The following is a 23,502-nucleotide window of genomic DNA, read 5'->3' on the forward strand; positions in this document are numbered from 1 at the left end:
TCTTGCCCCCAAATTCTGGAAGCTCATCCTGTTGTTGTGGTGGTGCCTAATCACTGTTTTCAACTAAGCTGTGCTAATTGAGTTTTAAACTATGTCTTTCCATAAAATATCTCTATGTCTCATCCTGGGTGCAATGACTATGATCACTTCCATGAGGCTTTTTTTTTTTTTTTCTTTTGAGACAGAGCCTCAAGCTATCCCCCTGGGTAGAGTGCTGTAGCATTACAGCTCACAGCAACCTCCAACTCCTGGGCTCAAGCAAGTCTCCTACCTCCGCCTCCCAAGTAGCTGGGACCACAGGTGCCCGCCACAATGCCCAGCTATTTTTTGGTTGCAGCCGTCATTGTTGTTTGGCGGGTCTGGGCTGGGGATTCGAACCCACCACCTTAGGTGTATGTGGCTAGCGCCTTAGCCGGTTGAGCTATAGGCGCCGAGCCCCATGAGGCTTTTTATAAACAGACCTTACAATGTCACAGGAATACAAATCTTCCCTTTAAGAAGTAGAAAGACTGATTTTTGTTGATGAACACATGGTAGGCGATTGAAGCTCAGAGAGAGGCTAGTGACTCTTCGAGAGCCTTTAGGAATCAGGGGCCCAGAATAGGAGCCCTCGTGGCAGGTCTTGACTAAGCAATGGCTATGACCAAATTTCCAACTGATCAGCTTCTCATCACCTCTCCCTGAGGAGTTCACTTTCTCTGCTTCTGCTGTGCTTTCACCTGGTCCCATAACCTGCTCTCTCCTTTTCCTTCTTCCTCCTGCGTCATTCCTGGTTTCCCTTCCAGCCCTCACTGTCCTTTCTTCTGGTCTGCCATGATCTCTCTTCCCGTCTCCCATCACCCTAACTCATCCCTTCCCTCTCTCCTGTTTTGTGGCTGCCTCTTTCTCTCCAGCTCCCTCCATCCTCCTGTGAAATGAGCAGAGGCACAAGATCCCCCAGAAACACAGCCACTGTCTTTTATCATCTCTCTTCTACCAGGAGAGATCTTCAGGAAGACCTGGGAATAGGATCTTGGACACATTGCATCTGATTCTCCGCAGACACTGCAAGTGGCATCCCCCTAACCATCATTCCAACACCTTGTCTGAGATCACCTCCTAGGTTCAGCACAGCCCACACCCAAAGAAGGAGTTTCACAGCCCCGAATGGGGACTTCCATCACAATGGGGCTGGTTTTGATTTGAAGATAGTTTGTATTTTAACTTTTATTCTGGTTGACCAGCTTTAGGACAGCTATAGATCTGGTTTCTATATAAAAACTTTCATCAGTTTTTAAAATACCTGTATTCAGTTTTCAGTTTAATAAAGACAGTTATACTTGGATTTCAGTTAGTAAGTAATAGTGTTTTTATTGTTTTATTTATAGTTAGATCTGCATTCACATATTAACTAAACTTATTAATTGTTCTGGTCTATACCTGGAGACTGTGATTAAGCGGGTAGTCTGTGTGTGGACAGAATCAAGTTAATTTGAGGATTCTGAAGTCCAGGTTGAACCTGAAAGAGGCATTAGCCATTTGAGTGATTTTTTTTTTTCATTTGAGTGATTTTTGTTTTGAAAATTAATGGAGAAGGATTCCTGTGGTTGGGTAAGGATGGTCAAACCAACCATCCGATTCTTCTTCACTTTTTCTTTTCCTTCCTTCCTTCCTTCCCTTCTTCCCTTCCTTCCTTCTTCCCTCCCTCCCTCCCTTCCTTCCTTCCTTCCTCTCTTTCTCTCTTTCTTTCTTTTCTTTTCTTTCTTTTCTTTCTTTTCTTTTCTTTCTTTCTTGGAGAAAGAGTCTTACTCAGTCACCCAGGCTAGAGTGCAGTGTTGTCATCATAGCTCACTGCAACCTCAAACTCCTGGACTCCAGTGATCTTCCTACCTCAGCTTCCTAAGCAGCTAAGACTACAGCCACAAACCACCACAACTGGCTAATTTTTTTTGTTTTTTTGTAGAGACAGGGGTCTGGCTCTTGCTCATGTTGGTCTCAAAATCCTGGCCTGGAGTGATCCTCCCAGGCCGGCCTCCCAAAGTGCTGAGATAAGTGCTGAGATTACAGACAGGAGCCTCCATTTGATTCTTTCTGAGATCATTTTCTTAAAGAAAAACAGGCCAGGCCTGACCTCCTTTCTGTCTGTGGGAATGTAAAACTTGAAATCCTCTCCTCCTTGCTCCTTGTCAGCAGGATACCGGTTCATCACTCCCCCCACCCAGCTCCTGATATTCAGTTCCTGGAAAACAGCAGAAGCTCAGCCTGGGTTTTTGCAACATGCACCTTGCAGTTTTCTCAAACTCCTACATATAACCATGATGGCATCCTGCAAACCTCTCTGCAGAGTCAGCCAGCCACAGTTCTTTCTTTGTCAGGACACACTTTGCATTTAATAAAGACGAGACATTTATTCCACTCTGCAGTTACACCACCACTATTTATGGGTATCAGTTTTCTTTCCTAAAGTTTCAGAGCCAGAGGACTCATGAGGAAGAGCTCAGGTTTCCTGGCCCTGCAGGTTGGCTGTTACAGTAATTTCTCTTCCTCCCTGTGCCAGGTCTCTGCTCCAGCCGGCCTGCAGCCGGCACCCTCCTGACTCCCTTCTCTGCCTGTCTGCTGAGTTGATTCCATTCTGGGCATGCGGCCAGGCTTTGTGACTGTCTTCTCAGTCCATCTCCGGCTTCTTCCCTTCCTCTCTCTGGACTACTTGAGAATGAGCAGAAGTTTTAAGAATCCTCAGGTGAATCTATGGAACTTTTTCAATGAGTTTTGGAGGAACTCAGTGAATAGTAAGACTAGATGTGGAGTTGGTCATCTTGACAAAATGCTGGACACCACAAGCATAGGCTCTCTGACATCTGCACCCACCCTTTCTCTCTGGTTCTGCTTTATCCCCTGCTTCCCTGCACAAGCTCTGGGGCTCAAGGCTCCTCATTCTTTTTGAATACTTTGCACTGTTCTGCCAACTACCTGCCCAGAGTGCCACTCTGCTTCCTCTCCATCTCATTCTTGCTCACCCATGAAGGCCAGGTGTCCTACTGGGCCTTTCTTGATCCCTCCACCCATCTCTTCCTCCTCTGAAGTCTAGGGAACTCTCTGCCTCTCTTCACATGACGCTTAATAACACACTGTGTCTCTAATGAGGATGTGTGCTCCTCATGACCACTCCTTTTAGTCAGCAGTGGTGGCAGCTGCAAATGCATGACATTTGTACAGTACTTTATCATGTGCAAAGCCTTTCATCAACGTTATCTCATCTGGTCTTCATAAATGCACTGTGAGGTCAGTATTATTATCCCACATATAGATTTGGAAGCCCAACCCTATGGCTTCCAACTCTGTGGCTTATTGCACAGAATAGCTTTTAACCAGGAATTGTTAAAAAGAGATTGTGGTTTTTAAAAAGAAAAGATGTTTTTCAATGAGCTATAGATAGTTTAACGATCATACCTAGGAAGCTAAACATTTAGGCATTTGATGTTAATGAAGTACTTCCTTGATAAACTCAGGTGAAGATGAGAAGGACTCACCACTGAAAAGTTAGAAACTTTAGCAAAAATTTCACCATACACAGCTGGCCATTTAACAGACCTCACTCTTAAGTTTTCTAAGTTGTAATTTACATATACACATTTGAGAAATATTTGAATACCAAACATTACTCTTTTGTAAACCCCATTAGATATTTCCTTTAAATAATGGTTCATACACAATGTCCTAGTGCCTTGGTACTTATGATCCAGGAAGCGTCTAGTTTCCTTCAGTGAGAACTATCTTTAAGACTGAACTTCCAAACAAAATTATTTTCCCAAATAATAATAGCTCACATTTACTAATAGCTTATTATATGTCAGGAGCTTTCTATATGTTATCTCTAAACCTTACAAGAGATTTTAAGAGAGATTTTTTTTTCATTTGGGGGTGACAAAAATTAGGCTTAGGGAGGTGACCTTCTTGTGTTGAGTGCCCAAAGCTAATGAGTGTTGGATCAGGGTTTCAGACTGAGTTCCGTTTTATCACTTGGCCGCTCTAGATATATCTATTGTAAAATAACATGCTATTTTATAGAGAGGGTTGATGGAGAAACTCAGCTCCTTTAAATTATCTTAAAATTCCATGATAGGGCAGAATTGGACTTGAAAAGAGGTTTGGTGTATTCCAGGGATGTGACCTCATTGGATTGTCTTTGATTTCAAAGAAGTAAACACCTCAGTAGAGGAAAGTGACATACAATATCTTTAGCATCTGCCCTGTGGCAAGCAAGCCTTCATGACTTGTTATCCCTACCAAATTAAAAAGAAAATGCAGAAACATTAAAGTTAAGTTTTTTCTCCTTACCTATATGTATTTTTCTCATCTAGTATTGAATTGATCTAAGCAAAGAACCTAACAGGGAGTCAGAAGAGTTCTATGGAGTCTGTTGTCTGATTAAGGATTTTCCTCCCTCTCCTTTGAACTTGGTAGATTTGTTTCTGAAAACAAAAGCCACCATTTCAGATCTTTGTTTCAGGAGAACACAGATGAGAGGATTAGATTAGACAGAATAGATAGTAGAAAATTAAAATCGTATTTGTACATATTGATGATGAAGACCAAGTGCTTTTCTACTGCAGTGATTTGCAATGCTGGCTACACATCAGGAGCACCTGGGAGAGCTTTAAGACCATCCCAGTACTCCGTCCCAAGTGGTGATTTGAGAAAGCTGTGTAGCCACCTCCCTGCTGAGTGGTGGGTCCATGGAAAGCATGGCTAATGACATAGCACATGGCAGAGCGGTGGGTGAAATGTACAGAGCGGCCTCCTCACTGGCCAGAAGCTATGAGCGGCATACAAAAGCCATAACAGCCCAGTAAGAAGCTGACTACCTCCATCTCAAATGTCAAGGTTTTGCTTTGTTTCTTTCTCCAACCAGCATCCATTTCCCCTTTGTCTGGTAACAGTGTCCCCACTTTGCCTTTAAGGAGTTCTTTTCACTTCAAGCGTTTAGAACAAAGCTGGACTCCTGGTCCTGGATGTGATCATGTGACCCAAAGTTGGGTCATTGATGTGACAATGGGAATTCACATCAATGGTCACTGTAACTGTTGAAGGATGGGCACATTTTCCAAGTTATGCTATAGAAAATGATTTCCTGGTCTTTGCTGGAACAATTGGGATACACCCTATGTGGCTGTGGTTACTAAGTTAGATGGGGGTAATTCTGAAACTGTACTAACCATCCTTAATCATCCTATATTGAAACAAGAGGAAGCGGAATCCAGAAAGACAGAGATTCCTTATGCTATCATTTGAGCACCTGGAATTAGCCATGCTTATATTCCTGGACTTTGTGGTTATGTGAGCTAATAAAATTTATCATGCCTAAGCTAGTTTAGATGGATTTCTTGTCACTTGCAACAGTTATGACTAAGCAACTCTTTATTTTATTTTTTTTTATTGTGAGTCTTGTATAAAGAAGACTAAGCAACTCTTTTGTCAGTGGGGCTGTAAGGCCAGCCAAATGGAGGAAGCAATATGCTGATGTTGAAGTGAGGATTTCATGGAAGGGACATAACCTTGGAATTTTTTTTTTTTTTTTTTGAGATAGAGTCTTTTGTTGCCAGGACTAAAGTGCCATGGCCTAGGCCTAGCTCACAGCAACTTCAAACTCTTGGGATCAAGCTATCCTTCTGCCTCAGCTTCATGAGTAGCGGGGACTACAGGAGCTTGCCACAAAGCCCAGATAAGACTTTTCTTTTTTCTAGTAGAGATGAGTTCTCGCTCTTGCTCAGGCTGGTCTCTAATTCCTGAGCTCAAGTGATCCTTCTTCCTTGGCCTCCCAGAGTGCTAGGATTACAGATGTGAGCCACTGCACCTGGCTTTCTTCTTGGAAATCTTAATCATTCCCCCTCAAATAGCTAGCTCTGTTTGATCAACAATCCTTATCATCTAACCTGCCTCTGGTACTTGAGATTTAATTTTCCCTCTCTGGTTGGTTTTAAGGCTAACCAGATTCTAGACTTTTGGGAACCATTACTATTTGTAGTGAGCCTAAACTCTGTGCCATAAGTTCATTCAACAAGCATTGATTGAATCAAGTCTATACACCAAATAGTACAGAGGGCCTTGAATGCTAGGGCAAGGCCTCTGAGCAGAGGAGTGGCATGATCCCAGCCTTGATCAGGAAGATTAACCAGATAGCAGGCTGAACAGCACTAAGAGCTTAGAGAAAGGAAGGTGGGATGGTGATTGTTGCCATTGGTGGGAATTTGACTTGGAGCTGGAAAGAAAGAGGTAGATATGGATAACATTGCACAAAGTGGTCCAAAGGCTTAACAATATGGCACTGAGGAAAAGAGAGGGGTTCAAGATGGTTCTAAAATTTGAGCTTTAGTGACAAGACTATGGAGATGCTATGACCCTATTTAATTATGTGAACAGGGTCAAATTATTTAACTTCTCTTGGCCTGGCTTTTCATTTCTTATTGACAGTAATTGCCTGGCAGGGTATTGTTAGGCCACATATATATGTATATATAGTGTTTAACTCAATGCCTGTCACACTGATGCACCTCCTAAATAAATATTAGCTTCCTTCATTAAGATTGGGTAGGCTATACTGTGCCTATCTCCTATCATCCTTGCATATAAGAAATGCAACCAGTCCTCTCTCCCTTCAGATTATGTAGAAAGATAATAGCAGCAATATGAACAAAGACCCTCATCGTCAGCTCTTCGGAGGAGGAGCAAACTCAGAATATGATCAGCGGGCATGAACAAATTCAGCATCATCGCCTTGACACAGACACCAAATTTTTTCTTTCTCACACTGTATGTGTCCCTAGTGAGCATTAGATTTGATTATTGGTGCCTTTTCCAATGGGACTGTTGAGAAGATAACATCTGGATATTGGCCTGGTTGTTTATCTGGTTATATTTTATAGGCTAGAGACACAAAGAAAGTGTGCATAAAGTTTTCTTAGGGCTGAACATTTAAAAGGTGGGGCCCTATCTGTCCTGCCTAAAACCACTGATTTTATATGACCTATTTTGAACTATGTTACTTTTCCCATGATGGCATGTACTTTAGGGGAGAAAATTCTTAAAAGCCGACTTCATTAAAACAATTCTTTCTTCTTGAAGAGCACAGTTACATGGTTACTTGAATTTCGGAAAGACAACAACATTTTAAGAAAAGATAGAAACAAATAGAATAGGAATATGACAGGAATAAATCTGGCTTCCTTATTATGCACTTTTTTGGCGTAGGTCAGGGTTTTCAAGATCTTATAGGGTTCACCTGCCTGAGAACATTGCCCTTCACTTGGTTGGCAAGGCAGAATTTGTTTTGCTGTGTAGTTAAGTCTAAGAGTTCACAGGAACCCTTTCTTGTGCTTTTGGAGCATATTTCTTTATTTGCCTATTTCTTTTTTCTATGGGCTCGACTGTATTGTCAGCTCCTGGAGAGTGGGGACTGTGTCTTATTCACATTATTTGCTTGTAGTAGCTATTTAATAAGTGAACGAATGAATGCCTGAAAAAGGAAAATAATGATGGAGACCTAGTTAAGTTCTATATTTCTCTTGTTGCTCTTAAGTTCATTACTTTCTTTTTCTTCTTTAGTTCTTAAAATTGAGGGAAGGAAAAACTTGTTAACTGTATACTTTATTGGGAAATGAGATAATAGATGGAAATAAATGTAATTTTGGATCCCAGTGTATAGGCAGTCTAGAATGTTGTGATGATAGTGCCATTGAATTGAATATGACATTGATTCTCCTGTGCGGTCTGAGGGAGCAGAGGTAGAAAATAATCAGTCATTAAGATACTCAAGTGCAAGATTAGGCATATTATCAGCAAAATAGTTTTTCTCTCAAACAAATAGGGGACCCACAACTGTACTATAAGGCAACAATTTAATTTTTTGTTGTTGTTTATCTAAGCCCATGCAGAAAGTACACTGTAAATCACAGACGGTGGGATTGTATACACTGTTCTCCTACAACATCATCTAGCCATTCTTCATCTGTCCCGGGTGGAATATTCTCCAGTTCACATTTTTAGGTCATATGGATGAAGGCAGGGTAGCACCCTGCAATTAAAACCAAAACTTCTACCAAGAGCCACTGGGATCAAAGAGGTGAATTCATTTTCCATTTGTGGTGAGAGGCTTACTGTACTACAAGCAGCTCAGTGTACCCAGCAACTGAGAGCAGCAGATCTATTTTCAGAAGCAAGAGTCCTAGAAATCATGTTAAAAACATAGGAATTAGATCTCCAAGAAACACTTTAGAAATGCATACAGTTAAACATACAAGGATATTCATAAACAGTAAATGAAATACCCGAATGTCCAATGAAAGGGGAAGGGCTAAAATAAATTTCTGTATAGTCTTGTTCATATATCTATAAAATGTAGTCATTTAAAGAATGGTGGAGATGTATATGAACTGACAAGGAACAATGACTAAAGAATGTTAAAAAATGAAAAGACAACCCAAAACAAGCTGCGGAACTGTGTGTTTGGTACCACGACATGTGTGCATTCGTAAACCCCCATGTGTAACAGTAATGTGTAGTGGTGGCAATGTGAGATTTTTCTCATTTTTACATCATACAATTACATATTGTTTGAATGTCCCACAATGAATATGCCCAAGATGGCCAACTTTGAAAAGCTTTTATTTCCTGGTTCATGAAAAGAACTACCAGGGCAAATCACTCTGTATAAACATAGCATCATCTGTGACTTGATGTTCTGATGTGGAAGATGGTAGTGGCCCTTGGAAAGAGTAAGGAGGAGAATAAATCGAGTGACTGGAGTTAGTGCATCTGTTATCACTGGCAGGTGAGCCATGATTCACACAAAAAAAATAATTTTTATTTGCCTTATTTTTATGAGATTCTTTAAAACTGTAAAGCAAAAAACAAAAACAAAAACAACAAACCCCCCAGATTCTTCCTTAGAAGTGAAAAACAATGCTCATTTCTATTTGAAATGCTCTGTCAGTCAGTTGGGTATATCCTGGGAAATAGATGTCAGAGTTCTGAATCTGTGCCTTCAGCTAACATTGTAACCTCAAGTCGAGTCATTTAATCGCTAATCTCTTGGTTTCTCCACCTGTTAAAATTGATAATAATAATCCTTACTACAGCATTCCTGAGTGGGGTGTTGTAAAGCTTAATAAGATCATGTTTGCAAAATGCTTTGAGCTCTTTAGATAGAAGATGCAATGTAAACACAAAGAATCATTAAGATAATTATACAGTGATTTTTCCTAGTTCGAGTTTACATGCAAGGCTAAATGGAGTGATGGAGGTCATTTTATGGGAGCAAGGACAGAGATTGGCTTTTAAAATCTGCAAATGAAATCCTTAACAGATTTTGAAGATAGCTGTAGTAAAAACAGTAGCTTTACAAATACTCTTATTTTAACTTTGTTTTGAGAGATGATTCCAAAAATGAAAGTAAAAGCATTTTCGTAAGTTCTGTGTTTAACATTTTTTATAAAGAGTGATTACTTCTATCCCCCCAATGAAGAAGAAAATAAAGGAAGCTCTTCAAGAATATTGCTGGTTTTTACAGAAAGTTTTATCATTAATAGGACTGTAAAGTGGTGAAACCTGTCTGGCCCACGGTGCTTACGGAAGGTTGACTCATGAATGCTTGGCAGAGTCTCTTCCCAGGTGGCACTGTACCAGTTGCTCCTGTGATGGAGCAGGGCAGACACATCCTCTACACGCTCCTTCGTCCCAGGCTGTCCTGAGAACCCGTCATGTTTACCGCAGGCTCCCCACCCTATGGCACCATGGGTGCACGCTACTACTATAACCCAAGATATGGACAGTCCATTCCAGTCCCCAAGATCTGGAAGTGTCGACACAGGAGGTCAGTAACCCCAGAGGAAGGTAAGCTTGAAAGCAGAAGGCCATGCTCTTGGTTGCAGGTGGGGAAAGAAGCGTTTTTATTTAAAATAGAGATAAATCTATTCAGGTTATCAGAATAGAAATTCCTCTTTACTTAATAAATACCTTTAATTTTCTAGTTTTTGTGGGATGAACCATGAGAGGAGACTTCTTGGTGAAAGGTCATTGTCTGGCACATAACCAATTGATTCAGATATCTTCCAGCAAGATATCTGAATAAAAAAATATATTTAAAAAAGATTTTCAAATAATACTATCTGGGTATTAATATTTCCATTCAATTATGTTGAACAAAAGTAAAAATTAGCCTGTTTATTATTTTGTTTTAATTTTTATAAAGGAAGATTTGGGAATAATCTTCTCCTAGAAAGATTATTTCTATCATCAAGACTTTGGAGCATGAATGTGACTGTTTTTGTTTTTGAAATATGAAAAATTTATAGCATTCTTTACAGATAGGTCGATGTAATAAAATGCTGTGTCAATAACAAGAACTACTGAATTTCGATAATTTAAAATATATGAAAACATTTTTACCTAATATTAATATGGATGTTGTTTAAATAACGTTGCTCTTTGTATTTAATATTTAATGTGGACATTATTAGGATGTAAGAGGAAGAGGTTTTCTGATTTCTTCTTTCCCTCAACAACTGTCCCTCATTCCAATCAAACAAGTTTTTACTTTGTTCCTACCAAACAAGTTTAATTTTACATTCCGATTAGAAAAGTTACCAAGGAAAAATAAATCATGTAAAATTAATTAGTTTCAGCCTTAAGGGAGGAATTGACATTTTGTAACTTTTCTAATTTCTCTATATTTGCTGTTGCTTATCTGAAACCATAATCTATTTTTCTGGTTTGTTCTGATCTCTTACATGGACTTCTTAGTTTGCCCTTGAGAATCTCTGTGTTTGGAAAAGGGAATTGTCAATGATTCCAACAGTTTCAAATGGAGTGGATATTAACAAAACAAATGAGAAAAATTCTTTCATTACAATTGCTTAGTGGGAACTAGTAATTAAAACAGAAAAAGCTAAAATTTCCCATGAAGGATATTAGGCAATGGCTCAAATAATTTTAAGTTTGCAAATAGCATTTTGTGACCTATTAGCATTTCTTAGAGATACATGCACATGTGTTTACATTTGCTCGGGACTACTGATTTCACCTTATGAGAGTCAGAATCTGTTTTAGGAAAAGTGTATCCAAATTCACAGTACATTTTATCAGTATTTTGATTTGGGGGAAACAGATTATCATTCTAGGAACATAAGAGTATTTATTCCTCTTCCCTACCACCAACCCACCACCTGTAACCTTGAATAGATGAAGAGAAGGCATTTGAATGCATGGTATTCCCAAATTTTATTTCTGCTACAAACACTAATTTGCCTTATGGTTCTAAGTATGTTTTTATAACGAGTGTTGGCTGTAGTGGTTCTTCCTTTAAAGAGATAATAATCTCTTTGTTCCTGCCGTCTCAAGATTGGTCAAAAATCTTGTTCTTGCTGGATGACGACTGTCTCCATCTACATGTGAGTGAAACACATATCAGAAATTAGTGTTTCCTTACTGGAATCCCTGCAAAACATTGATTTTAGTATTTTTATTCCAGGTTATTTATAAATTTTTATCTCTAAAGTAGAATTAAGCAATTGATTGAGGGCCAAAGAGCAAACATTCAGCTTAATCCACAGTTGAGATTTTCCAATAGCAGTTATTAAATTATTTGTTTTGGGGGAAAAGATGTTCAAGAGCATATTGTTCAAGAGCATTCATAGCTGGCTCGGCACCTGTGGCTCAAGCGGCTAAGGCGCCAGCCACATACACCTAAGGTGGCGGGTTCGAATCCCCAGCCCGGGCCCGCCAAACAACAATGATGGCTGCAACCAAAAAATGGCCAGGCATTGTGGCGAGCGCCTGTAGTCCCAGCTACTTGGGGGGCTGAGGCAGGAGACTCGCTTGAGCCCAGGAGTTGGAGGTTGTTGTGAGCGTGATGCCATGGCACTCTACCCAGGGGGATAGCTTGAGGCTCTGTCGCAAAAAAAAAAAAAAAAAAAAAAAAAAAGCGCATTCATAGCTCATCTTAAGAATACTCCAGGAAATGAGTGCTAACTTATAAATCTCAGAACTCCCTGTCTCTCTCAGAAGGCCAGTAATGAAAAGGCAGCTATGGTTTCCATACCTTTCAGATTTTAAGTTACCCTTAAGTAAATGCAAGATTTCTGCATTGTCTTCTTCATGGCAGGAAATTCAAAATACTTGCATTGTTATTGCCAGAATCTGAGGGTGTACAGATAGCTTCAAGCAGGGGCCCCTGGATTTGTTTTCTTTCTCTTTTGGAGTGGGGCTGGGGGTGGGAGGTTCTTGAGAGCTATTAGAGGAAAGTAATTTCTTTGCCCACATTCAATAGTTAAAACATCTTTTTCCTAGATTAGTCATCCAGAAACTTTATTAGTGAAGACCCATCCCCTTTCTTTGCTGGAACAGACCCCAACTCGATTCTCTACTGTTCTTTAGTTCCTAATATATAAGCAATACTTGGATCTGAGGCTAATTTTAATCTCAAATAGGATATTTCTCAGTCCCTACAGGATCCTTCATAGCTCATCTAAAATTTGGGTCATTGACTTCAATGCCATACTTAATTGGTTTTGTGGTATAATCATAATAGTAGTGGTATTGGTGGCAATGATAGTAATAACAACTATTTATTGATGCTATATAAAGTATTTTAAGTATTTGATTTTATTTAACCCTTATAAAACTCTTGGATAATCTCTACTATCTCCATTTTATAGATAAAGAATCTACTCAAAGTCATATGGATAGTAACTTTTCTGAGTCCAGGGCCTCTACTTTTCCCATTATTTAAATCATATCTAGTATTATTTGTCTTTGCAGCTTATAATTGTGTTGGGCTTTAATATAAATTTCCCTTCTGATAACTTCTTGATCACGGGCAGTTTTGCTGGGAGAGGTTGGGATGGAGGGCCAAATAATGAACAGAATTCAATTCAGTCCTGGAAGGTTTTAAAAGGGCAAACTTTGATGTGTTATTTATTTCAATGTAAGCATTTCACATTGTATATCGAAGCAGTACCCTGAACCCTATAAGGACATCAATGTACAAAGTTATGATATAATAAAAAATAATAAAAAATAAAATAAAATTAATAGTTTAATTGAGCAAAGGACTTTTGAATCAGACAGCCTTGAGAACAAGAGTAGGTTCAGAGAGACTCCAGGTCTTCCACATAGTTAGAAAATATGGACAAAAAAAGCAAAGTGACACACAAAAGATGGAATTGAGGTACAGAAACAGCCGCATTACAGCTGGGTGTTTACCTTATTTGAACAGTTGGCTGCCTGTGATTGATCAGAATTTGGCTGCTGTGAGTTTTTAACGTTTTGTCCTTGGGTGAAGCATGAATTAGTATGAGCTAAGTATAATTTAAAGTAGTGAGAGGGTATTCCTAGTCAGATGTAAAGGAAAGCAGAAAATTATGCTTCCTAGTTTATAGATCAACTCCAGAGAAAAAGTAAATTTAGGTTCACATGTTTTTTCTCTATAAAATGAGGATTCAAGACCATAGCACTATCTAAACACCAGGGATATAGCTAAACACTGGGACTCCTTTTTAAAGATTAGACCTCTAGTTTTCCTCTCTATGCCTCTAAGATGAGAGATGACAGTCCCTGCCCACCCCAACAAAACTCTAACTCATTACAGCTTACATCTACAGGAGAAACTTACTGGTGTTATTATTATTCCAAGCAGCAAAGAATGTAATGAGACAATCCAGTTGAAATGTATAATGATGCAAATGGGTCTTCTGGTAGAGGCTAAGGTGGTAAGGAATGCCTCTCGCTAGAAACTGCTGAGGTCAAAAAAATCAACTGACCACAAAGAGTCAAGCAGTGAGGTGGACAGGGAACTCCTGAGTGGTCCCCGAAAGCCTGGCCAGAAACAGCAGCAACATGGGATCTGAGATTAGATTTAGAGATATGAGAGGCAGGAAGGGTGAGGAGGAACAACAGGGCCAGAGGAAACAGGTAAGCAGTTGAGACAATGACCTGGTGCAGGTGCTACCCACAGCTGGATTTCAGGGGCTCAGTGCATTGTGATTGTGGAGTATAGGAGAACTATCTGCACGCAAAAGGCTGAGATGGGACAGATGGGGGGGGTGTGTATGTGAGGGAGGCTGGCAAGACCTCAAGTCTTTCTCCAATGGAGTTATAGATATTTTTGTGACTCAAGGGTGAAATGCAGTCTCCTTAGCAAGCCTGTACAGAGCTTAGAGATCTGAGCTCTTAGTGAGTGATCTGAGCTGTCTTCTTCTTCCATAAGCAGCCCATGTGCCACTCTGTCAAAACACATGCATCTCTGGCATCTCTACTCTTTTCATTCTTGTCACACTCCTTTAAACACTTTAATCTCATGAATTTATTTATTTCTTTCTTTTCCCCAGGGGAGACTGGACTCCTGGAAGGCAAGGTCTTGTGTCTTCATTATCTTTCTGCCATGTAATTCAGTGCTGGGCATAGTAGGAGCTTCTTTAGCATTGTGTACCAACTGGATAAATGAAATTGTGATGATCATGTAAATATTACTTGTAAAGTCAATAGCCTGATCAGTAACCACATCCCTAAACTTTACAGCAGCTGGTTGAATAGTACCTGTAGAGATTTTGGATTTTTTCAAACGTAGGCAAGGTAAAGGAGGTTAAAAATGACAATTTCCAGAAGTTAAAGACTTACATTTATCAGTTAAAGTAGTATTATTTTCACTCTTCTCATAGTTGCTTAGTTTTTTATGGGCACTTTGGTCATGCTTTCAGTTGAGGGATGAGAAATACAGACTTTATAATTGAGGTGAGACTGCAGCAGACTTTTCTCTGTTTACTTACTGGCTGTCTCCAAGAAAGGCACATTGTTGGTCATGTGGCAGAGGAAGGAAATCCTACATGCCTTTGTCGTGAGACAAGGAGAGACTCACATCTGTGTGGTGGTGTTGTGTACACAAACAAGCTGCTAGATAATTCAAATGGTTGGACCGTCAATGACTTGTTTCTAAAATGGTCAGATGTGGCAGACAGGCTTCTGAATTCCAGTGACCACATGTGTGTATGTCTATTACATGTTCAACACGTTTCTGGTAATTTATCGGAAAATATTCAGATTTTCATAGTTCTGTGTATTTACGTTTAGGTCTAAGAGTTTAGGATGCGAGAGGCTAATTATTTCTTCTTATGTCAGTGTCCTGAGGTTTGGGTCTTACGGTGCCTTGTTTAGAATCCTGGGCTGCTTCATTCTTCCTCCTCAGACAAGCAGGGACTTGTAGGAGTAACACCCCATGGGCCTGGACTGGGCGGCCATTGTGGACCTCCTGTCCATTCTTGCAGAGCACAGAGATGAAGGGCAGCAGTAGTGTCCTGCAGGATCTCCTGGTCAGAGCAGGCTGAGAGGCAAACCAGGCTGACATCCTGAACCCAGCCTCGCCAAGAGAAGACGTCAGGTAGGAAACCAGCTTAGAAGACCATGGACTGCTGCCAGGGAAGAGGCTGGGCTTGCACTTCAGGACGCTAAGTTTGGAGCCATTCCTGAGCTAAGGAGCAGACAGGTACTTATTTATCTGGTTTCCCACACGAGGGGGTAAAAACATAGTAAGAATAATTAAAGGGATAGTAGAAGCACTTTTCAGTCAGGGATTTATTATTGAAGAAGGCTTTGCTTTGAAGTGTGGTAGTAACTCAAGGAATCAGGTTAAAGGAACCAACCCGGCTGCAGGGCTGGCTGTGACATGGAGCACCAAAACTCCAATACACTATGTTTAGAGTAATGTGTGGCAAATCTACATCCGGTGGTGGCTAGAATGATTTACCCAAGGGAACCTGTTCAGAAGAGAGCGGTAGCAGAAGGTGTGGGGTGTCACTATGTAAATGAGGGTGTGGGGTGGAGTGTGGAGGAAGCGGCCCCTGTGTACCCATGCCAGGTGGTTTCTGTGTTTTCTGTAGGAGCTCAGGTATTGACTGGAGGTGGGGGGAGCCAGGGTGTGACTCACGAGGGGTGGATTGACACTGCACAAAGGCAGCTTCATAGTTGTGTGTACCATAGCCTACGTTCACAGCTATGCCACAGGGAGGAACTCTGCAGGACAACAACAAAAACTGTGTATAGAGAGAAAGGCTGGCGTGAAATCCACTGAGCATCTGGGGCCCGTGACTGATTGCTTTTCCTTTTCCTTCTGCTGATATATATTTTCTAAATTTTCAATATCAATAAAGTCTACCTTAACAGTGGAGACTAAAACAATACATTTGGTTTATTGTTTTAGGGTAAGATAAAAAGGCTCATACAAAACATTTCCCTGGCTTCACATTTTTGCTTTATTTTTATTAACTACTAATTGTAAGGATTAGAGGCTCGGATAGTTGAAAGCAATAGAAAATTCAAACTCTGCAGTTGGCCTCAGTTATAAATGCATGGGAATGCTCATTTTAATTCCTACATGGAGGGTGATTGAATTCCTGTCAAGGAGCCCCTTGACCTTTGGGAAAGAGCATGTCAGAAAGTGAATAATCTGTTAACAAACGATCACACACACTGGACACAGGTCAAGCTTTGGGAGGGAGGCATCCAAATTACATCAATAAACGCAGACGTTTGACACATGACATATTTAGAGCTGGATATGCCTTGGGGCCACAAACCTTTTGACTGTACTTTACCTCTAAGTATTTTGTTCCTTTGTTCCCTTCACACTGAGGCGTTGTGACGAAAATAGAGAAGACATATTCTGTTGTCACTGAGCTAAGGTTCTCGGGGCTATCCCTGCAGTCACCGCCTTCCTGTATACCAGTTCTGCCAAGGGCCACTGTAACCGGGTGGCTAAACCTTTCCCACAATATAAACCCAGTAGCTACAGGCCTTGCTTCTCTTTTAACCCTTCTCTGAATGCCCTTCATCTCTTGCCGTCTCCGCACATCTCTTCCTAGTGAACCAAATTCCTAGCCAACTACACCAGAACGGTCTCATACAGGTCTGACAATTAAATTCGCAACCTTGCCACCGTGCACTTACTTCAGAAGCACTGTATTAGCCACGCAGTGAGGTTTCACAACCTGGGCATGTCAGAGGCTCACAGCTGTGTTCCCGTCAACATGTGGCAGTGGCTCATGCTCTCACGCTGGGTGGTGTCCATTATTGTTGTGCGTTTTCATGTGCCATGGGATGACAGCTGTGATGGCCGGTCCAGAAAAAGAGTTCTAACGTCGTTTTGAAGGGTGGACTAAGTGCTGCCATTGGTGTATCGCTTCCTGAACGGGGTGCTGGGGAGGTGACCATAGTCAGCAATGAGGTACGTAGCGGGTTTTCTAAGACAGGTTCGAGAACTTAATTGTGAGACTATGTGTGTTCCATTTAATGACGTGAAGTTTTTGTAACCACCTTCTTGCCTCTAATACCGCCAGAGCATTTTCTGTGGTAGAGTTTAAATTCAGCACCTGTGCCTGAAATTCTTCCTTACACGTGCCTAATACTTTCTCGTTAGGCATCTCTAGGGGATGTCTTAATTGTATTGGACAGCTGTGCTTGCTATTGGTTTAATGAAGCAATAACCATCTCTTTTTTAAAATTAAAAGGATTATAAGAAAACTAGCACAGAAAACAAAAAGATGACAATAAAAATCTATAATCCAACCACCTCAACTTTTTTCATAGATAGGTGTTTTTAAATAACTAATATCTATTTTCTAGTTTATATACTGCCACCAAAGATTATGTTAAACTTTTTATAATTCTACACTATTCACAATCAACTTTATAACATTTCCCCCACCAAAAAATATACCCACCCATATTCACTAGCAATCACCATTTTCTCATCATCTCTTCCAGCTCTAGGTCTAATCTGCTTTCTATCTTTGTAGATATTTCTCTTCTGGACATTTCCTATAAATGTAATCATTCAATAGGTGGTCTTACGTGACTGGTCTCATTCACATTGAATGGATGTAGCAGATTTTGTTTACCCATTCTTAAGAAGGTGGACATTTGCTTATGAAAAAGTGGAGGGAACCTTCCCTCCACAGCTATGAACATTTGGGTACAAATTTTTTGCATGGACATATGTTTTTATTTCTCTTGAATACGTACCTAAGAGTGGAATTGCTGGGTAGTATTGTAATTCTTTGTTTAACCTTCTGAGGAAATGCCAGATCGTTTTCCAGAGTTGCTGCCCCATTTCATACACCCACCCATGTTATCAGTGTTCCAATTTCTTCTCATCTTTGTCAGCAGTTGGTATCTGCCTTTTTGATTACACCCATCCTAGTGGGTAGGAAGTGGTATCCCAGGGAGGTTTAGATTTACATTTCACAGAATCCTTTAAAATGCTTTTTATATTCTAAATTACTTCCATAGGGTTGGAAGCATTTTACAGCATACATTTTTAGAAATCAATAAAATTTATAAAGGGCATATGGAAAGCACCATGGCAAACACACAGAAATGAATAATCTCATAGATTAAGGGGAAAATATGCTACCAGAAATAAATATAAGGTCAGAAACAGCAGATTGTGAAAATTTCAAAGTGAAAGGTTTAAATAGCAGTTTATAATTACATACCATTTGTTCACATCTATGAACTCATTTACAATGAATAATTATTATCTTAGGCGTCATACAAAGACAACTTTAAAAAAATGTGAAGGACTTGTTTATAGACCCTCATTAAGGTTAATAAAAATATACTACATGCCAAGGCATTACAGATTATTTGAATGTGGGAAAATATTGAGTGACTGAAAGTACTGACGAGTTGTCTACAGCTTCACTTTAATAACAAAGAAAATGGCTACAGGAATAGCAAGAGGATTTTAGCTGAGATGTCATACATTCTAAAATAAAAGACTTGGTAGTCATCAAAATGCCTTATTCATTTGCACTTTTAGAACTCTATCCTGGGGTTGTTTTCCGAGTCCAGAGATGAAAGATGCAATTCTGGGAGAACTTAGAGTTTGTGCGAGACCTTTAGTCAGCAAAGGCTGCTTGGCTCCATTTTAAATTTAGACCCAGGTAGGCACTAAGGATCCAGTTTGAAAAATTGGCCCCTTTTGGGTAGTTCCACGCTTTGATGTGATCTGGTTTTCACCCATGCCCTTTCGATCCTGCTAAGCTGAAATTGAAACTGGGAGACTGCTTAGGTGTCAGCACTAGTACCCTGAGTCTTGCACTGGTGAAGGCCATCAACATGACCCGGGCAGGCAGCAAGGGCTCTGGGTTTGCAGAGAGCTGACATGGCCATGTCTGCCAGCAAGAACTCTAGCATCACACATGAAGCCAGAGGCACCAAGGCCCCTCTGGGACTCTGAGCAGGTCACAGTCTGTCTCTCCACCTCCAGTTCTCTCCCCACCAAGGAGGCCCATCTACCCGCTCCGTGACAGTGAAACCTCAGCCTGAACTTTTACTAGCCATTCCAGCTCTCCTCAAGGTGCTCCTCAAGGACTGGCACTCCCAGTATCCTTCACCCCCAAATGCTCAAGACCTTGCCCCAGATTTTTTAGCACCCATCTGACCCTTCAAGGTCACCAGCTTTGGTTATTTGGTCAAAAGCCCTTCCGTGTATGAGAGGGGACCAGAAGGAGAATGTCCAAGGCGCAGCCCAGGGTGTAGAGGGAGTGGATGCTTGCTTCCCTTGCCCAGAGCACGCCATCCTAGGACCAGTGGGTGGCCCATGGGGCACCTTGCTGACCTACACTGGCACCTGTCCCCACAGCAGGGCATCTGGGAGAAGATTTCAGCATGAGAAGGTCACCGAGAGGCCTTGCCCAGTATGAGGGTGTGTGGAGAGAAGTGGGAGGGCTTCTAGGCCAGTGAGGGCTGCCCCAATGAGGGCTGTCCCAGCGTGGTGCCATTCCCCTGCAGCTCAGAAGAGACCTGGGAAGATGGCTGCAGATGCTGTGGCTACTGCAGGTGCCATGTGGGGAAGGGCTACAGTTGCCAGAGGTGTACTGTGTCATCCCTACCTTGGCTGTTTCAACTTGTTTTTGAAGTTCCTGGATGAGGTGAGCGTGGGTTGGGGTCTCTGCTGAATTAGTCTGTCCCTGCATGAGAATGAAGTCTCATGGAGTCACCCTTCCCAGCCCCAGGGAAGACCAGGTGAAGATTTTCCTGCCAAGTGTTGGCGATGAGGTGTTAGAGCTCATGGCCTCCCAGCTGGAGCCTGTGGACCTTGGATGCCTTTTTTTCCAGCCCCAGTGCGGGCCAGCTCATCTGCATCTTTGCTGCACTACTGCCCAAGTGCCGGTCATTTTTGTGGCAAATAAGCTCACTACCCTCTCCAGCAGTGGTGGCCTTGCTCTACCCCTTGTCCCGGCAGCCACCTTCTCTCCTGTCCCCCCGGCCTCCATGACTGACATCCTGTGCTGTCCCACACCCTTCCTGGCTGGGCTGCTGTCCAACTCCTCCCCACACTGGAGCAGCTGCCTGAGCAGGAGGTGCTAATATTGAATCTGGGATCTGACCAGATGGACAGTGGTGAAGACACACCATTGCCTCGGAAGTTACAGGCAGCTCTGAAGCAGGAGAGAGGGAGAATGAACCGGTCTCCGAGGACTCTGACAGGACTCTGATGATGAACTTGTAATACCCTCAGTGGGCTGGTGTCAGAGGTGCTTACCTGGTACTCTGTGGAGACTCTGGGGCACCACTCCCTCTTTGTAAACACAGAGTGATGGGGGAGAGGGCCTCTCAGTGAGAAGCCTTCTGCAAGACTGTGGCCTCCAAAAACATCTGCAATTTCTTGGGGTTTTTATGGAATCTCAGACGTTTGCTGGCTTCATCCAAGACAGGGAGGGGATGCTAAGGAAGTGTCGGGGCAAAGGGCCCATTTGAGCAGTGGGAGGACAGGATTGAGAGGGACTCCCTGACACTGAACAGAGTGCAATGAGTAATTTTCTCCAAAGTTCAGGCGACAGCATGAAGTTCCTCCACGAAAAGAATTAAGCCATTTTCTCAATAGCAGAGTCAGCACTGTACAGAGCCTGGGGCCTGGGGAGAAGGCCCCTCCTGGGACCCTCCACAAACCCCATCCTCCAAGCCAGACCACCTCTGCCTTCATGCTATCCCAGGATACTGTTTGCAAATAACCTGCCATAAGCTTTCTTAACTGTTTTTGTAACAAGCAAAGAGAATGTGATAAATATTTGTATATCCCCAAGGGGCCAGGTGCTTTCCTGTCCTGCGGGAGCGTGGATGAAGTTTGGCTGGGTGCAGCTGACTGTCTCAGCCAAATTACTGGTCTTCCCTGGAGGCTTTTGGCCTGTCGGCCTGCCCTCCTGCCACCCCTGCTTCTAGTCTTAGGCCCCAGAAAGCAGATGCTGTCTTGTTATGTACAGAGGGACTATATACATATTTTTTAATCTTAGAGTTTCTATTTTTTTCTGGCAGCCCCCCTTTCAACCCTCTATTTTTGAAAGGCAAAGGCCAATTAGTCCTCATTTGCAGCATGACTCTTGAGCCTGTTCCCCTTGTTCCTCCCACCCCCCAGCTCTGCCAGTGCTCTTGGGCCTGGCTCCCAGTCAGTGGTGGCCATAATGTGGTGCAGGGTGTCCCTCCTTGCCACCACTATGGGTGATCTCAATAAAGAGTGTACAGTTGTTTGGGTCCAGAGGGGGAGGGGAAGAAATCTATCCTGAGGATAGTCAAACATCAAAAAGAAAAAGAGAAGAGAAGCTTCCATGTAGAGGGGCTGTGGGGACACGTCCCACTGATGTTATTTGGGGTACATGATGGAATAGCATTCCAAAAGTGCTCTTCCAACTTTAGTGCAGAATTTTGCTTTTTTAGTTACAAAATTATTATAGGGTCATTATAAGAAAATATAGATTTATAAGGTTAGAAAAAATATTCCATTATCACCACCCAAAGGAAACTTACTGTTAAAATTTGCTTTTACTATGCTTAAAAAAATCCCCATACTTTATATATAATTTTTTTTGACTCAACATGCTTATAAGCATTTTGTTCTGTTTTTTGACTTTTATACATTTTCCTTAATTATTGTGAATTATTCTGCACAGAGAATGGCCACCCATCTATTTACTATTATTTACTAATTCGGGACACTTGGCTTGTTTATAATTTTTCAGAGTTTTAATAAGCTGAAATAATCATTTTTGCCCAAGATGTCTGCATTTTAGAGAGTGTCTTTATGGTAGATTCTGAGAAGTACTACATTGTTAAAATGTAAGGATTACCTGCCTTTTACAATTTATCATCATTGTGGTTCTCCAAGTTTTATTCAGTGTACTCCCACCCGATGTGAACTCATGTACTTATTTATGTATTCAAAAAATATTTAATGAGAACTTTTCATCTGCTGGAGCTAACTTAAACATGAGGTGCATTCTCCTACTTTTTTAGACCTATGTGACTCTATTACCAGCATTTCATGTTCCAAGCTTTTTAGCTTTTCTGATTTATGGAGGCATATTGTGTTTTATTGTCCTTCTAACTTGCATTTCTTCCATTACTCGTGATGGTCAACCTTGCCCCATACTTGTTGGTCTTCTTATTTGCCTTTTGCCCATTTATCTATCAAAGTTTTTAACAAAAATATGGAAATCATGGATTGGTGTCCTAGCATAAGAACCTCACAAATCTTGTTTGCATATTAGAATAATGACATTTACTAATCTAATAAGATGTTAGTTTGCCACTGAACCACATCCCCATCTCTATCTCAGACAGAGTATTGATGCCGACTCTAGACCAACTGTGGATCATTCCTTCCTTGCCTTTGGGGAAAGAAATAGGCCATGAGTGGTGAAGTTATGACACATTTGCTAGCTTGTTTGGTTTCTTCTTGGGCTAATTGTGGACATTGGGACATTTTCAGTACTAGACTGAATAACTCTTTCTCTGTTCTGAAAACTGATTGATCATCTGAAGGATCCCTATTAGGAGGCAGAATGGTAATCAATATTGTAGGCTGAGGTCACTGACAGGGGTGAAAGACAATAACGTGTGAAATTTAGGATGAATTGCTTTTGGGGTTTTATCTGGACTTACTAAGACAGGGGAGTTGTTTGGGCAAATATTGCCTCTCTAGGGTCTCTTTGAAGTGACCATCTAATGAATCAAAGAAAGGGCAGTTAAATACCTCTTGGTGAGAACATCAAAAGAGAAATAGGATATAGTTACATGTCAGAAGCCAGGGGCTATCAGTTGACCTTTCTTAAAAGTGGGGAGAGGAATTTGAATGATTGGGTGGTTTTTATAATATGGTGACCTTTTATTATGTCCTTTTCACTTTTTCTACCTTTTTTTCTTCCTATTTTCACTTTGTCTAGGTCTACTCTTGCTTAATAGCAGAATTAGAGAACTAGAGTTTTTTAGTGTCATCTACATTATAATATCATAATTTCATAATGTAATTTTTTTCCTGAAGGGCAAAGACAGTAAAATAATAGTCTTAGGCCCCAGAAAGCAGATGCTGTCTTGTTATGTACAGAGGGACTATATATATATTTTTTAATCTTAGAGTTTCTATTTCCCAATATTATTTCAAAATAATCCCATTTTGAATGGATTGTTCTTCTCTTGTGT

At 41.1% G+C, this 23,502-nt stretch overlaps 1 protein-coding gene and 1 pseudogene across 1 annotated transcript in view; both read left to right on the forward strand.

The window, feature by feature from the left end:
- Positions 1–23,502, forward strand: part of FMN1 (formin 1) — a 370,390-nt gene that overhangs the window by 31,919 nt on the left and 314,969 nt on the right. The window lies entirely within an intron of this gene.
- Positions 19,190–19,957, forward strand: LOC105887142 (annotated as a pseudogene).

This window comes from Otolemur garnettii, unplaced genomic scaffold, assembly GCF_000181295.1.
Source record: "Otolemur garnettii isolate 467f Iridium unplaced genomic scaffold, OtoGar3 scaffold00050, whole genome shotgun sequence".
Lineage (NCBI taxonomy): Eukaryota > Metazoa > Chordata > Mammalia > Primates > Galagidae > Otolemur > Otolemur garnettii.